Source organism: Asparagus officinalis, chromosome 8, assembly GCF_001876935.1.
Source record: "Asparagus officinalis chromosome 8, Aspof.V1, whole genome shotgun sequence".
Classification (NCBI taxonomy): Eukaryota; Viridiplantae; Streptophyta; class Magnoliopsida; order Asparagales; family Asparagaceae; genus Asparagus; species Asparagus officinalis.
This window is the reverse complement of record NC_033801.1, coordinates 129,254,348-129,268,305: the sequence shown is the minus strand read 5'-3', so window position 1 is coordinate 129,268,305 and position 13,958 is coordinate 129,254,348.

The following is a 13,958-nucleotide window of genomic DNA, read 5'->3' as shown; positions in this document are numbered from 1 at the left end:
TAGAAGCAGGAGGATCTCACTTGACACTACTGCTACAAGATTTAGATTTCACAGAGGGAGGGGACTCTTGGAAGTCCTTAGTGTATCCAGCTACCCAATCCACAGAAGCACTAGCATTAGGGAAGGCTTTCCTTGTAATCTCACAGTTCCTCAAATACCAAGAATGCTAGGCAAGCATAACAAAAAATTTAAACTTTTCCATAGGAAGAATCTTAGCAATTCTGGACAAAAATTCTATAAGATCCTCACTCCCACTTCTATTACAAATCTTTTTGAATCCACTCACTTTCTACAATTGTTGAGCTTTTTTGCAGCCCCAAATGGCATGGTGCCAATCTTCATAGTGATAAGAGCAGCCATGTCTCCCACAAACTAGTGAGTCCTTTATTTTCCTGCATCGCAAAATATTGTTAGTTGGAAGCCAAGCGTGGCTTAACTTCCATAAGAAAATTTTAACTTTAGGAGGAATTCTCAACTTCCACAATAAATTCCACCATCCCTCTGAAACTTTCATATTAGAGTCCTCCACCATCTCCTTAAGATTAATAGCAAGCTTATAGCTGCTTTTCACTGAGTATTCTCCATTGGGAGTGAAGAGCCAAATTATTTTGTCCTTGCTCTCCAAAGGCCCTGTTGGCGGTATGCTTGTGGGGGCCACAAGCTTTGGAGAATTGCAAAGTCCAGCGGCTAAAGAGTTGTTCACGAACCCATGTGCTCTTGGATTCCGCGTGAAAGGCTGAGACGAGTGGGAAACCACGTGGATTGGAAACCGTGTGAGATGCTTTTGTCCAGTGGCGAAAAGAAGGCCCACCCGAAGACACAATAGATGTTTATATAAACCCTTTCCTAGGGTTTTGTGCTCTGTGTGCGAAGGTTGAGGGGAAAAAGGCAGCGTTCTTTTTCTGTTTTGGGCGCAGAGCAGAGTGCGGCTTTTGGAGAATTTTTCGGCTGTCCTTTTCTTGGCTGTGGCTTCGTGCGTGCAAGGTGGGAGTGCAGGTGCAAGATTGGGAAGCGGAGAATTAAAAAGTTACTGCAGAAGTTTTGTGCAGAGGCAGAGGCTTGGACGGCGTGCAAAAGGCAGTTGTGGGTTTTTCTTGGGCTTCGTGCAGAGGAGAAAAATCCTATTTGGTGGCTGTTTTGTGAGAGATTAGAGAGTTAGTTTGAGGGTTTAGTTTGTGAGATTGTAAACCTATTGTATTTTCTCTCTAATAGTAGATCCCCCCTCCTTGCCCCGTGGACGTAGGCAGTTTGCCGAACCACGTAAAAATTGGTTGTTTGAGTTTGTGGTCATTGTAATAGCTTGTAGGATCCCTCGACAGGTCAGTCCTAGAACTGATGAGAGGAAGAGCCGATATCTCACTTGGTTGAGATATCCGCTTCAGATTCTTGTTTCCTTGGTGAGACGGGAATTCTTATCGATCTTTCTCTATTATTGTGCACCAGAAACTCTGCCGAAATTTCCGCTGCGCACAACAAGTGGTATCAGAGCCCAGATTCCAGATCTAGGGTTTGGTTGGAGGAGTAGATTAATTTGGAGGCCCGTTTAGGACTTCGTTGGTGATAAAGGTGGGATCTTTTGGTAAAGATTCTATCTTTTAGTTTTTGGATCTATTCTTTGTTCGTTGGCGCGTAAGATGTCGGGGAAAGAAGGTGCTTCGGGTGTCGAGGGTGGTGCTTCTGGCGCGAAGACCATTCAGAGTTTGAATATCCACTCTATGAAGATAGATGTGGAGAAATTTAATGGCACAAACAACTTTGGATTATGGAGATGCGAGGTTTTGGATGCGCTGAACGCGCAGAATTTGGAGGATACATTGGAGTTAGATGGCAAGCCAGATGAGATTGAAGAGAAGGTTTGGAAGAAGATGAATCGAACGGCGTGTGGTGTGATTAGGTCTTGTTTGACTCAAGATCTAAAATATGATGTGATGAATGAGACTTCTGCGAAGAAGATTTGGGAGATTCTCGAAAGCAAGTATTTGACCAAGAGTGTGGAAAATCGCTTGCATTTGAAGAGGAGACTTTATCGTTTCCAGTTGAAGAAGGGAACCTCCATTAGAGATCACATGAACCACTACACAAAGCTTCTTGCGGATTTGGCGAATGTGGATGTCAAGATTGAAGATGAGGACAAGGCGTTGCTGTTGTTGAGTTCCTTGCCATGAGACCTTCGTCCTTACTCTGATTAATGGGAAGGCATCTCTTTCGTATAGTGAGGTCACTGCTGCACTTGTGAATTATCAGCTTCGAAAGAAGGATAAGGAGGCTTCAGTTGAGCCGGTAGCAGAGGCGTTGGTCGCAAGAGGGAAGGGTCCAAAGCGAATTGGAAGTCACAGTCTAGAGTAGGAAAAGATCAGTGTGCTTGGTGCAAGGAGACTGGTCATTGGAAGAAAGACTGCCCAAAGCTCAACGAATGGATGAAGAATAAGCAGAAGGGAAAAGGGAAGCAACCATCATCAGAAGCAAACATCGTATCGGATGGTAATAATTCTGACTCTTCTATTTATTCGCTTTCTATCAGTCCTACAGATAGCTATTCGGAGGAATCTGAATGGATGTTGGATAGTGGTGCGACCTATCATGTGTGCCCTAGAAGGGAATGGTTCTCCAGTTTTGAGAAGCTGGTGGATAGTGGTGTGGTGTACATGGCTGATAACCGTGCATGCCAGATCCTTGGGATAGGAAGAATTCGCATAAAGATGTTTGACGGGACTGTTAGAGAGTTAAACGATGTGAGATATGTTCCTTCTTTGAGGAAGAACTTGATCTCGATTGGAGCTTTGGTTGGAGAGGGTCTGAAGGTTCGTGTTGAGGACATGGTTCTCGAGATTGCGAGAGACTCTCGTATTTTGATGAAGGGCGTCAGGAGAAATAACCTGTATTACTTGACTGGAGGTATAGTGACAGGTGGAGAGCTGGCGACTTCTGTTGATTCGACTAGACTGCGGCATTTGGGGCTTGACCATTCTAGTATTGATTCCTCGCATAGATTGAAAGAGGGTGCAAAGACCTGCAGTTTGAAGTCCAGTGAACATGTTGATGTGAGCAAGAAGACTGAGGTGAAGTGTGGCACCTCTATTCACCGTGCTAAGGGCCGTTCTGGAGGAGTTCACGTGGATGTTTGGGGGCCTTCCAAGGGGGCATCATTGGGAGGTAATAGGCGTTTGGTTCCTTTGTTGGTGACTGTTCTAGGCGTGTTTGGGTTGCAACCAAATCCCCTTTGGAGAAAGTCCTAGTAATATCCAACAGATTGAAGGAGTGTGTAATAGACAGAAAGGTGAAGGTACTCCATTCTGGTGGGAGGTACAAGATGGACCTATTTCTGTATTGGAGCCGAGCTCACGGCATTTCGAGACACTTCGTTGGAAAGGAAATCTTGGGGCAGCTAGATAGGGTGAATAATTCGAAGAACCGTGCCTTGCTGGAGGAGGATCGGTGTTTGTGGTCAAGCAATGGTTTGCAGAAGAGTTTCTGGACTGAGGCTTCGACATATTTAGGTCATCCTGTTATAGATTTATCAACTGCTGTGATTGGAGGTAAAACTTCATTAGAAGATAGGTCTGGTAGTGTCACTTTGGTTGAAGCTTCAATGGGGGAGCTAATTGACTCTCAGCAGGTGGAGGGTTTTGGACAGACCTTAGAGGTATCGCAGCGGGTGGAGAATGATGCTACTCCACATTGGGTAAAAATTACTCCAGATCATTCTGCATTGGTTGGGATTCCAGCTGAGGTGACACAGCGTGGAAGTCATTTGGATTCGGATGAAGATGATGAGTTGGGTTTTGATTCGAGTACAGCTGATAGATGTAGCTTGGATATGGTTATTGGTTCACCTCAGGTGGAGGTGTTTGAGGCCATGAGAGGTGCTATCAGTCGCAGAATTGATCGTGATATTGGAGAAGGGTTGCGTACTCTTCTATTGGATTGAGGTCGTTAGCGGCCATTTCGGTGAACTACGTTCGGCTTGATTCCTTGGGCAAGAGGATACGTAGGCAGTCTTTATGATGTAGCCGGGTTGGATTTTGATGGGGTGAGATTAATTTGGTGAGTTGATACTGACATTTGGAGAGTGTTTGCATTCTCATTTGGGTTCTCGACTTGTTATGGATTGAGTCTGTTGTCGTGAATTGTTTCACGGTGTACTGGACACAACAAGTGAGACATTTGGTTTGGTCGGTGTCGGCTCAGTTTTGAGAAAGCTTCGCCGAGGTGGAGAGATGTGAAACATGTGAGTGGGGTCCACCTTCACGTGAAGACGAACCCATATGCTCTTGGATTCCGCGTGAAAGGCTGAGACGAGTGGGAAACCGCGTGGATTGGAAACCGTGTGGGATGCTTTTGTCCAGTGGCGAAAAGAAGGCCCACCCGAAGACACAATAGATGTTTATATAAACCATTTCCTAGGGTTTTGTGCTCTGTGTGCGAAGGTTGAGGGGAAAAAGGAGCGTTCTTTTTCTGTTTTGGGCGCAGAGCAGAGTGCGGTTTTTGGAGAATTTTTTGGCTGTCCTTTTCTTGGCTGTGGCTTCGTGCGTGCAAGGTGGGAGTGCAGGTGCAAGATTGGGAAGCGGAGAATTAAAAAGTTACTGCAGAAGTTTTGTGCAGAGGCAGAGGCTTGGACGGCGTGCAAAAGGCAGTTGTGGGTTTTTCTTGGGCTTCGTGCAGAGGAGAAAAATCCTATTTGGTGGCTGTTTTGTGAGAGATTAGAGAGTTAGTTTGAGGGTTTAGTTTGTGAGATTGTAAACCTATTGTATTTTCTCTCTAATAGTAGATCCCCCCTCCTTGTCCCGTGGACGTAGGCAGTTTGCCGAACCACGTAAAAATTGGTTGTTTGAGTTTGTGGCCATTGTAATAGCTTGTAGGATCCCTCGACAGGTCAGTCCTAGAACTGATGAGAGGAAGAGCCGATATCTCACTTGGTTGAGATATCCGCTTCAGATTCTTGTTTCCTTGGTGAGACGGGAAATCTTATCGATCTTTCTCTATTATTGTGCACCAGAAACTCTGCCGAAATTTCCGCTGCGCACAACAGGCCCAACTGGGATTCCCAAAATAACATCAGCACATTCTTTGTTGCATATGCACTTAATAAAATTAGAGCCCCATTGGTCATCCGCCAATCTAAGGTCAATCACCCTAAGGCCGTCGGGGAGGAAAGGTTTGTCAATGAAAGAGAAGGAGAGCGGCCTTGGTAGCCATTTATCCTCAAGAATTTGAATATCTTCCTTCGAGCCCACACGCTATCGGTACCCTTTCTCAATAAGTTATTTTCCCCATAACAAGCTCCTCCATATAAAAGAGGGATTATATCCCAATTTGGGCTTCAAAATGTTCCCTCTAGGGAAGTAACATCCCTTTAACACCTTGGCCACCAATAAATCCGGGTTTCGAATAAATCTCCAAACTTGTATTCCGAGCACAGCTTGATTGAAAGCTTCAAGATCTTTAAAACCAAGGCCATCCCGATTTTTGCTCTTGCACAACTCCGACCATTTACTCTAATGAATCATTTTCTTCTTTTCCATTGAACCCCACCAAAATCGAGCCATGAGGCTTTGGATACTATTAAGGCAATTCCTTGGGAGCTTGAAACAAGACATGACATAATTAGGGATTGATTGGATCACTGATTTGATTTGAACTTCCTTCCCGACAGCCGAGAATAAAGATCGTTTCCACCCTTTTAGCTTGTTCCAAATACGATCCTTTATACTTTTGAATATGTCTTTCTTATTCTTTCCCACAAAGCAAGGCATTCCAAGGTACTTTTGAAAGTGGTTATTGACAACAACATCAAAACAACCAGCAAGTTGTTGATAGTCAAGAGAGCTCACCAATTTTCCGAAGCAAAGTTCGGACTTGTTAAAATTGACTTTCTGATCCGACGCCTTTGAATAAATATCCAGAATGTTTTTCACCACCTTGCCCTCCTCAACACTAGCACCCATAAACAAAATACTATCGTCAGCGAAAAAAAGGTGCATCACCGAAGAGCCATTACTCCCAAAACTCAGCCCACTAATTTTTCCTTCTAACTCTGCTTTCTGAATTAAACAGGATAAGGCCTCTGCACAAAAAAGAAATAAGAAGGGGGGAGAGGGGGTCGCCTTGCCTCAAACCCCTTTGAGGATAAACTTTTTCGTTCGACTGCCGATTGATTAAGAAAGAAAAGGCCATCGAACTGACACATCTCATGATCTTTTAACCCAATCTTGGTCATACCCCAGCCTTAACATCACTGTTTGAATAAACTTCCACTCAACCCAGTCATAAAGCTTTAGCCATGTCAAGTTTGAGAGCCATTTTCGCGCCATTCCCAAATCTATTTTTCTTCATACCATGCAGCCCCTCAAACCCAATAATTGCATTGTCATGAATCAATCTCCCGCTAACGAAAGCACTTTGAGAGCTCGATATAATCTTATCCAGGCTGATCTTCAATCTATCCGCAAGGCATTTAGACACGATCTTGTATACGACGTTACATAAACTTATTGTCAGCAGTCTTCCATCTTCATGACACCCTTAACTTTGGGAATAATGGCTATAAGAGTTTCGTTAAGCTCACTGAAAGGGTAGTTGTCGTTCAAAAAATTTTAGCAAGTCTTGGTGACATCTCTTTTGGTAAGATTCCAAAACTTTTGATAGAACAGACCTGGGAGCCCGTCCTTTCCCGGAGCTTTAAGGGGATTTAAATTGCTGACTAAACTTTTGATAGAACAGACCTGGGAGCCCGTCCTTTCCCGGAGCTTTAAGGGGATTTAAATTGCTGACTGCCTTTTGTATATCCTCCTATGTGTAATTCGTCCTTTCCCGGAGCTTTAAGGGGATTTAAATTGCTGACTGCCTTTTGTATATCCTCCTATGTGTAATTTGAAAGCAGGAAATGGTTTATCTCATGAGAAACTTTTGGTTGCACCACTTCAATTACGTTGTTTATGTCATCCCTTGAAGGAGAGCTGGTCTTGAATAAACCGTCAAAGTAATCAGTAACAAGTAACAATTTTTTGCACTAAAGCAGGATCTTTTTGAACCACACCAGAAGCATCCATCAAAGAGTTAATGTCTTGGTCAATGTTGAATGAGATGTGAGTCTTGACTCTTGACTTGACACGTTAGAATATTCCATGCAAGGAAATTGAGTATGACCGGTTGTCTGTAGTAGCACCTCACATAATATTCAAGCGTCAACCAACAAAATGCCCGTACTAACAATTGCACAGGCTCGCTCTCCTTTACAAATCGACACACAAACCTTTCCCAAAAACAGCTACCAACATCTCTTTCTCCTAAAACGTCCAGACTCATGCTATTATTATCAGCGCGATGCAGAGAGATATCCCCTCGCCGTTTGGTCTCCCTCTCATGTAAACCCCTGCAGGCTTGGTGCCAAAAATAATTTTCTCCATTTCCCCAAGCTCTCTCTCTCTCTCTCTCTGCATATAATATAACTAGCTTCACTGAGCTAAGAGCTAGTAGAGGCTAGCACCTATTGGCCTATGCTTGAAAGATGTACATAAGAGTAACCTGGCCTAACTCACTTCCCAAGTACTTACTTGCTGACTACCGCACACAAACATGCATTCTCTCTCTCTCTCTCTCTCTCTCTCTCTCTCTCTCTCTCTCTCTCCCCCCCTCTCTCTCTCTCTCTCTCTCTCTCTCTCTCTCTCTCTCTCTCTCTCTCTCTCTCTCTTATTTTCAAAGGTTTTGTAGTGTAATTGCTTTGTAATTCTTTAAAAGTATCATATTGTTTTGTTACTTTTGTATGCCTACAAGTTGCCGCCGGATCTCCACGCAGAGACTGGGCAGGTTTAGTGACATGTATGCGTGCCAAAGTAAATGAGCATGTACCCCTGTGCACTCCTATAGTTTATTTATTTTAGGGTTTTTACATGAAAACTATAGATATATTTTTTCCCCAAATTGATGATTATCACCTACAATCTTTTTTTGACTAATATCAGCTTAAATTGTTTACATGCTTTCAATGTCACGGCAATCTTTGTTTTCAGCCCAAAAACACTGTGACCTGACAAAAATACCCTTCAATCTCTCACGTGTAAAACATGTGCAAAACATGTGCAAAACACGTGCCCCCCATTAACTCACCCAACCTAACCCCGGTTAACCTTTGGTCCCCACCCTAAAGCCGACAAGCGAACCCCACATTCGCCACCTCCGCACTAAACTCCTGCAAAAAAAATCGCATTCACCTTCAATCGCTCTCTCTCCCCAATCTTGTACCCGTCATCTTCAAGCAAAAAAAAAAACCCCACAAATTCTCGCGATTTACGTGTGGGATCTGATCGTCTTGATTGTACGGAGGTTGGGTACCAACTTCGTCGTCTGGAAAAGGGATTAGGGATAGGGTTGGGACTGTCGATTGTGGTTGGTTTGAGTCTTCAAGTGAAGGTAATGAAAATTTAAATTTTGCAATCGCATGTGGTTGGTTTGGGGTGAGAACTTGAATTAGGTTTTGGTAGATTGTAGTTGTGTAATTTGCTTTTTACCCATGCATTTTTAAGGTTAGGATTGATTAGGGCTTTGACAAAACAAATAATGAGTTAAATTGGACAAGTTGGTTTCTTATATAAATATGTAAAATAAAAATACTTGTTTAATTTCTGATTATATGTTGCCTAATTATTGGCAAATTGGTCACTTTGTTGATCTACAACATGAAAAAAATTAGATTGTTATGATTAACTTAATTGTACATTGTGATGCTTAATTATTTGTGAAATTTGTAATAATTGTGTAATTTGAGTTAAATAGCATGACATTTATTAAACGGGGGTATTTTTTTGAAGCAGTTAAATGGGGGTATTTAAATGAAAAGTACGATCCCTAGCAGTTATGAAGCCACGTGGACCGCACAAAACCCAAGAAACCCACCAACGGAAGTGTGAAATTCCCCTATAGTTTCCAAGACAGTTTTCGTGTCTCGAAAACTATGGGTTGTCTCATAGTTTCTGAGACATATTTCCTATCTCGGAAACTATGAGTAATCTTATAGTTTCCTAAACACTTTCCGTGTCTCGGTTGAAGAAAATAGTTTGTACTACCTTCGGTATTTTGGCTCTAACTCTCTCGTCCGATCTCAGAATGAGGTGATTCAAGATGCGTTAGAAAGCTGACGAAAATACCTACAACTTACCATAAGTGAGACACACATGGTTTGGACGAGACACACATGGTGTTACGCCCCTTGTGGGTGAAACACAGCTCCTGGATGAGGCAGCTCCTGGCTGAGTTGTTTCTTCGTTGTTTTGTCGTTTCACGCATTTTTTTACTTCCCCCTTAGCATCGAATAATCATCTTTGACTCAGATGATGACGTTTATCGTCTTCTCTTCATCTAGAGCTATGTGTGGAAAGTTATAGGTAATTTTTGACACCTACAAAGAAGACTTGTAAAAATCCAACCCAAGCAAAAGCTCTAGCTAAGAAAGGGGGTAGGCCAAAAAAGTTATCTCAAGGGGTATGTCTCTGATATTTGTGTATTATTAACCAATTTTTAGGAACAGGACCAGGTAATTTTTCAAAACTGTAAGTTGACAACAATAGGTATCTATCTTCATGATATAAGGTACTAGCCAAGAGAGGCCACAACAATCTAACACAGGAGCTCCTCAACAAAGTGGTCAGGTGAGTAAATATTGTCATGTATGTTTATAGACTCAATTCTCACATGATATCTCACAAGTATTTCATGATATAGGGTACTAGCCAAGAGAGGCCACAACAATCCAATACATGAGCTCCACAACAAAGTGGTCGGGTGAGTAAATATTGTCATGTGTGTTTATTGGCCTAATTCTCACATGATATGTCACAAGTATTTCATTTTTGTGTATACTCTCCATTTTTTCCTTCTTGTCTTAACTACAGATTCCCTTTATGACAACCACTAATCTCTCACAACCATTTACACCCACATAAGACTACACACCAGGTCACTCACCAACCCAGCAGAAACAACACCAAATGCAACAAGGGGTAATATTTGCGTTTCTGTGGCACAAGTGAGGGAGGCAGCACAACAAATGCATCCAGGGAAAAAAAACTGCAACAAAGCCTGCATGGAAGCCTTGATTCGTTGTCTTTTTGGAAAATTTTGTTTATCTATGATGTTGGAAACTTATGGTGGCTTGTGTAAATGTGTAAACAATATTTTGTAAACTGTAGGTGGTCTGTGATATACCTGAACTTAAAAGGTGGTATGTGTACCGATTATTAACATTACAGGTGGTATCCATGAAAACAATTAATTGTTTAGGTGGTTTGTATATACACTGCAGTTTGAACACAATGATGCATATATTTAAATCATTATGGTAGCTTTGTGATTTGAGTTCTATTTTCCGTAGCTATTTTCTCATGTGTTGTTATAATTTGTTTATATTTCAAATTTTTGGTGGTAGTTGTGAATTGCTTAACATAGCAGGTGGTTCATGTCAAACGTTGATAAAGATAAGATGTTATACATATATAGTAAGTTGTATTTTGTAAGGTGGTAACAGTAATAAATATATGATGTTTAGGTGGTAACAATGAAATGTCAAATCTGTGATCATCTGCTCTGTGATCATCTGCTTTGTATATGTTTAGACCTCTAACATGCATAAACACATTAAATTGTGACAAAAACATCAAACACAATTACAAACATAAGCAAATACAAAAAACATCAACCTTTTTTTATGCAAAGTCTAATTTTTTCATGACAATACACAATTACATTCTAATCTTTATCACCTATCACAAACATAAGCAACACAATCACAATAATTACAATAGATGCAATTTTTTTTTTAGATTTCTCCTACTAATCTCTTGCATCTCCTTCAATCTCTTGCATCTCCTTCTTTATTGAAAGATTCTTAGTTTTTAGTTGATTATTTTCATTTACAAGCTCCTTCAGATCATCTTCCATCTCCTCCATTTTCTTGCTCATCTCTAAAAGCTCCTGCTTTAATTTCTTCTTCTTAGCAATTAGCCTATTCATCATTTCTCTTGGCCTCCCAATAATATCACCATCATACCACATAAAAAATTACATATTTTATCACAAACTGAAGGACTTGAGAAATGACAACTGAAAAATCTTCTCCCTGGGTTAGCTTCAGTCTTCAAAGTTAGCATTGAAGCCCTCAGTTTGTATTTACACAAAACATCCATGGATCGATCCATGAGAATATGAAGAAGGACCTGTTGAATATTCAGTAGACATTGATAATTGAATTATCACTTGGGAAAAGTAACCAAGAACAAAGATGGGGTTTTGGGAAGAAGAATAAGAGGAGAGGGGGTTTAGGGAACAAAGATTCAGAAGAGGAGAGAGGTTTAATGTCAGAATGAGATTGAGTTTATGTCGGGAAGATGATGAAGATAAGGCACGTGAGATTCCTGTGCCTTCTCTTACCTAGGGTTAGGTTGGGGTGAGTTAATGGGGGGGACACGTGTTTTAAACGTGAGTGATTGGGGGGTATCTTCGTCAGGTGTTTTTGGGCTGAAAACAAAAATTGATGTGACATTGAAAGCATGTAAGCAATTTAAGGTGGTATTCATCAAAAAAATTGTAGGTGGTAACTATCAATTTGGGAAAAAGTATAGGTGGTTTTCATATAAAAACTTTTATTTTATCCTACTAAACTTGGCTAATTATTGATCAATATCTTCATTCAAACCAAATGACTAATCGATAAATTTTCTTTTGTGCTTAAATTCCGAAGAAAAGTATTTAAAGAAAGACATTCAATAGTTTGGAAGTTGTAAGAAGTTTATATGAGTTGTGATAGCTATGCTATAAGAGATATTAAATTTTTTATTCCAAGAGTCGTACTACTAGACAGAAAGAGACTTTTTCTTACAAATTGCAAGGAAAAATTATGAGTTTCTATGGCTCAAAATTGAATATTCGTCCTCATGTAAGCTAAGTATTTTTACTTCAGTAATTTAAACCATAGATTAATAAGTATTTTTATTATATTTTAGTAATAAACAGAGGTAACAACACCTTTTTCTCCTAAATTAAAAAGAAAAAAATCAATTGAAGAAGGAAAAAATTGCCTATAAAAAGATATAAGGATGAAAAAGGACCAAAAAAAAAAAATAAGAGAACAAGAAGAAGATAAGAACATTAAGTATGTTTGCTTGTTAATTATTAGTCAGACCAAATCCTTTTACACGTGTCTAATGCGGAATTCTTCTAGCTACTTATTTTACGGCTTAATTAACTTTTGCAAACATTTTAGACGTGTTGGCTTAATCATTATATCTTAACCTTTTGCCAAGCAAACATCTTGCTACATTAATTCGTGCATGTCTGCACAAGTGCAATCAATTGCACAACACAAGAGACACGCCTTAGAGGTTTAGAAAATTCCAAAACCCACTCCTCAATATTTTTTTCTTTCCTAATTGAAAACAATTCTAAACCCTTTATCTTTTATAAATAGCTAGTGCAATTTTTTATTCGACCTAGTAGGATGTTCTGAGCTACTCAAAGAGAAGATACTGAGCTATCTTGAGATTTCACCCTCCTTGGTTAAGAAAACACTACTAGCTTAGGGGCTGTTTGGTTCCCTTTTTTCTGAGGGAAAAACTCTCATAAAAGTCTACCAAAAATCCCAAAAGTGTCACTTTTTGGCAGGCTTTCAGCGAAAATCGCCTCTAAAAAAGAAGATTTTGGCTGAAAGCCTGCAAAAAAGTGATACTTTTGACACTTTTTGCAGGCTTTCAAGAGAGCCTTTCCCTCAAAAACAGGGAACCAAACAGGCCCTTACTGGATGTACGTAATTCTGATAAGCTTTGTTATCTTCTTTCATGAACTACTAATAACTGAAAATTTATACTCTTCTTTAAATTAATTGAAAATTTCCTCAAATTTTTAATTGATAAATGAAAGGAATTGTTCCGATTAATATCATGAAAAGCAAGAGATAAACATAAAAAAGTAAGAGTTGGATTTTTTTTTCCCTTTGATTTCAAGCATTATTGTGGATAGCCAGCCTAGGAATCATGCAATAACAAGGTGCTCAATGCCAAAAAAAGGAGAGGCACGATGATTCTAAATTTTCACTTGCTTAGTTTCCATTTATGTTAAGCCTACAAAAAGTGAGAAGTCCTCACAAGCGCATGAAAACCAAGCATCCCTAAAAAGGAAAGAAAGAAAGGAAAAAAAGAGGGGAAATAATAGAGAAACAAAATCCTCAAGAAAATCCAGTAAATATTCACAAGGAGAGAATATATGTATCATTCCCGAGGAGGCTAATATTTGTAGGCAAATTAGGAAGGGAAAAAAGACACGGGCCAATTGAGTGACCCGTAATGAACTGGCCAAACAATGGAGAGCAGCACCTGGCGACACTCAGCCGCTCGCTGTCAATGTTTTCAGAGCTTGGACCCCCTTCCCTTTGCTCTCTCTTTCTCCCATCAAAAACATTAATACGCATGTCAAAAATAAAAAATCACTCTCTCTCTTTCATCGATCTCCAAATTAATTAATCACATATTTTTTGATGATGATTTGCTACAGGGACCCAAAATATAGGACCAATGAAGGAGACAAGTGAGGTGTCCCCCTCCTATTGGATAATGAGTTGGTCATCATTAATGATGGCCAACTCATTATCCAATAGGAGGGGGACACCTCACTTGTCCCCCTTATTGGTCCCATATTTTGGGTCCTTAAAGTATTTTTCTAAGTTGGAACTGATGCTCTACACATCCTTGGTTGGTATATGTAGCTGATATGATACACATTCAAAACTATTATAATCTTGATGATCAACATATATATATGTCTCATTACGATCAATTCATTTATTAGAACTTAGCACCCATCGGTTCATATGGAAGACATGAGTATCATTGGTGATTTTTCCCACTCAGAGTGCTTAGGGATCAATAAAGGGGTTTAGGGGTGTTAATTAAGTACTACTGAAGATATAGATGAGG